We start from the raw sequence: 3,092 nt of genomic DNA, 5'->3' as shown, positions 1-3,092 counted from the left end.
CGAGCCGTGCGATCCCCCCGGCTGCAGCCATGGGCATTTCATCCGACGAGACGGAGTCGACGGGGAAGTTGCGATGTGTCCGTACCGACCGCATTTTAGAATCCCAGACAACTATTTTGTCCGTTCCTTTATTAATTGGCTTTCTCGAGGGGGCTTGGGTTTGTCGGGGAGAGGCGAACGAAGCCGGGGGGCGAGCGGGGCTGTCGGGGGACACACACCGGTGTCTCCCATCGCTCGGAGCTGGGGATGGGAAGGGGAAAACAGCGGAACTGTTTAACGAGTTTGCGCCGAAACGACCGTAAGAATTTACGGTCTGCTGCAACCGAGAGACAGCTCCCCGATCCTGTCGAAAACTAGCCTCACGGTGTGTCTTCTAAAATATTTTCTTTGTCTTATTTTTTTTTTTCTTCCCTTCCCGTGCAGCTGAACGGCAAGGAGAAGCCTTGCTTAAGCCCCACTTTATGAATGACTCTCCTTTTACGCTTGGTGAATTTTTTTAAAGACTCTGTCAGCTATTTTCTCTTTGTTAAGGCTGTATTTAGGACTGTGTGTTTCTTTAAAGCCTCGTGCACGTTCTGCTCTTGATAAAATCTCTGCGATAGGCCCTACATCTTTTCTTTCTTACCTGCATAAAAATTCCTCCACAGGGCTGTAGCGTAGTATTTCTCCCTGCGGCTCGCACAATAATCTGAGCCCAGCGTAGTATTTCTTGACAACTTACAATCCGTAGCATCAGGATTCAAAGAGCAGCACGTTTTTATTCGATAGTGGGGGTTTTTTTTTCCCCTCTTTGCATCAGTGTTCTTGCAGATCTCTCTTCAGACTGCCGAGCCGTTAAGTCATAATTACCTTTTTAGGTTATTATCCTTTTTATAGTATTGTATGGAAATGCTCGTCTTGGGAGCCAGCCATTTTGTGTGTGCTGTGTTGAAATGCATTTTACGACGTAGATGTTGGTTTGTATTCAGCCTAGATGGAAGCGAAGACGTCGGAGCGGTGCATGTGCCGGGCTCTCGGCAGCCCCTAGACACACGATTTCATCCCACGGCACCGGCGGGCTCTGGACGAGGAGCCAAACTCTGTGAAAGCCGCGGTTTGCCTACGGGCTCGGCGTCTTTTTAAGCGTGCGAGGGGAATCGTTGTGATTCGGGGGTGCAAAAGTGCCTTTTGAACCACGGCAGCAGAACACGTTCAGGTAAGTTGGACCTCGGCGCGTGTAAATGCCATTTCTGCTCCCCGAGCCCAGCAGAACGGGGCTTCAAACAGCTCTCATTCCAGCCGCAGAATAGTTTTTAATGTATAAATCACAGCGCAGCGCGGTTCCCGTTGTTTGGAGGGACCAAGATGGTGGCAGAGCTGCTTGGAGCGCCTTCGCTCTCTCCTGGCCGCGGCGCACGGGGACGGGCACGCGGGTCAGGTATTCAGTCCTTGCAAACGTTACGGGTAACGTGGGGATGTTGGGGTTCGGCTGCCGGACGCCGGTGCCCGAGTTGCCGAGTCTCTTCCGTGCGACCCTGTGTGTTCTAAATACATTCGTTCTGGTAATCCAACCCGTTTGCTTTTCGGAACTAATGCAGCCCAAATGTTTCTGAATTGCATGTGAAGGGGGTGGGGTACCCGTGTCGTTTCTGAACCTCGTGTCCCAGTGGGGCTTATTCCTGTTGGGGCAAAATCTGGTGTGAAGTCTAGGCTGAAGCTGGAAGCAGCGCTGAGCCGTGGGTCTGGCACCTGGGAGGTGGAAGGGCGGCTCTGCGACCATTAGCTTCCTTGGGTGGTTCAGGTCTGCTCGGGTGGCTTGGAAGACTAAAAAATACTCGGTTGGGATTTGCCGGTGGCTGGTGCGACTGGCCATGTGTCGGTGGCTGAAGGATGGCGTCCTTCTAGTTGACGATGGCGACTGAAAACCCTTCTTGCCCGCCCGGGGTGCGGGAGGTGCTCTGCCCTCCTGGACCGTGTCATGTAGTCCATGCCGGTGTTGGAGATAGTTTTGTACGTCCCTCCTTCCCAATCAGGCTGGGAGGAAAAAGCGTCCTTCTCGCCTGCCGGAGCGTCGTTAGGCTGTAGTGGTCCGTGCACGTGGATGGATTTAATGCTGCGCTTGGGAAGAGTAGAAATTAATCTTTCTACAGAATAGCACTTCTCAAAGGGTTTAGGATGCTTCTGGTCTCTGGAAGCTGCTGCAGATGCCCGTCTGTCTGTGTTTGGTTCTCGCTTCTTGGTGGATGACGCCGGCACTTGTCCTCCACTGCTGCCCCCCACCCGAACGCCGCCGATGACCTTTGCGAAGGACCGTACGATCCCATTCCTCATTTGAGCGTGACCAGCTTTCTTCTAATACAGCCCTTCTCCTTTCTCCATGGGACTTTGGTTTAGCGACCTGCTTGTCACGGGGAGGATTTTCTCTCCTATAGGTGCATCCATAGATGTGTGTGCAGGAGATGCACATCTGCACCGTACCGCTCCTGCAACAGTTCTGGCGTCTGCAGTGTTCAACCACCGCATGGTCGAGTTGTAATGGGGAGTGGGATCAGTACTACACCGTTACGAGCAGCCTGGCTTTCTATCCAGGTAATCTCCGGAGATGAACTACCCCAAGCGGCTTCCTCGCCACCGATCTCATCCTCATTGCAAGCGTTGAGCATCCCAGCAGGCTTTTTTGAGCTGCTGTCAGCCAGGGAGCACCAGCCAAGGTGCAAGATTTGCTTTCGGTGCTTCGTCCTCCAAGAAGGACCTGCCGGGCCGGCGCTGCCTCCTCCGCTGCTCCGGGCTGGCTGATCGCAGCCGGTGTTGCCCTGAAGCTGTGTCGCGTTAAGCAGTAGGTACAGGCAGGGTTAGAAAGGTGATGCCTTACTTGGATGGCGAAGAAACAAGAACAGAAATAAAAGCGTGATGTGCACACGGAGAAACATCCCTTTGCTCTGTGCGCCGGTACCTGGAGGCGCCGCACGGCCCGTGGCGCACGGTGTGTCCTCGCCCTTCTCCTCCGTGGAAGACTAGCGGATTGGCAAGGAGCAGAGCAGGCGCCAGGTCTGGCTTGTCCTTTTATTTTCCTTTCGTGCTCCCTGGGATGCAGGAGCGCAGGGAGCCGCCGC

The sequence above is a fragment of the Phaethon lepturus genome, unplaced genomic scaffold, assembly GCF_000687285.1.
Source record: "Phaethon lepturus isolate BGI_N335 unplaced genomic scaffold, ASM68728v1 scaffold33124, whole genome shotgun sequence".
Lineage (NCBI taxonomy): Eukaryota > Metazoa > Chordata > Aves > Phaethontiformes > Phaethontidae > Phaethon > Phaethon lepturus.
The sequence above is the reverse complement of the archived record's forward strand: the minus strand, read 5'-3'. Positions refer to the sequence as shown.